Source organism: Chaetura pelagica, unplaced genomic scaffold, assembly GCF_000747805.2.
Source record: "Chaetura pelagica isolate M959 unplaced genomic scaffold, ChaPel_1.0 scaffold32, whole genome shotgun sequence".
NCBI classification, from domain to species: Eukaryota; Metazoa; Chordata; class Aves; order Apodiformes; family Apodidae; genus Chaetura; species Chaetura pelagica.
Window position 1 is genome coordinate 1375863 of NW_009952368.1, and position 200 is coordinate 1376062.

The window sequence follows — 200 nt, forward strand, 5'->3', positions numbered from 1 at the left end:
CGCGGCGCGGGAGCGTTCCCAGCCTTCTGGCAAAAGCGGGAGCTGCTCCCCCGCTCCCGTGGCTTTGCGAGTGGCTGCAGCTCCGCGCCAGGTTGCAAATAGGGCAGGGAGCTCCGCGGGGTTTGCAACAGGTACCGCAGCTCTGGGGTGTGGAACAGGCGGCCTGGGCACGGCAGCGACCTTTGCCCGCGGGGCCCGGG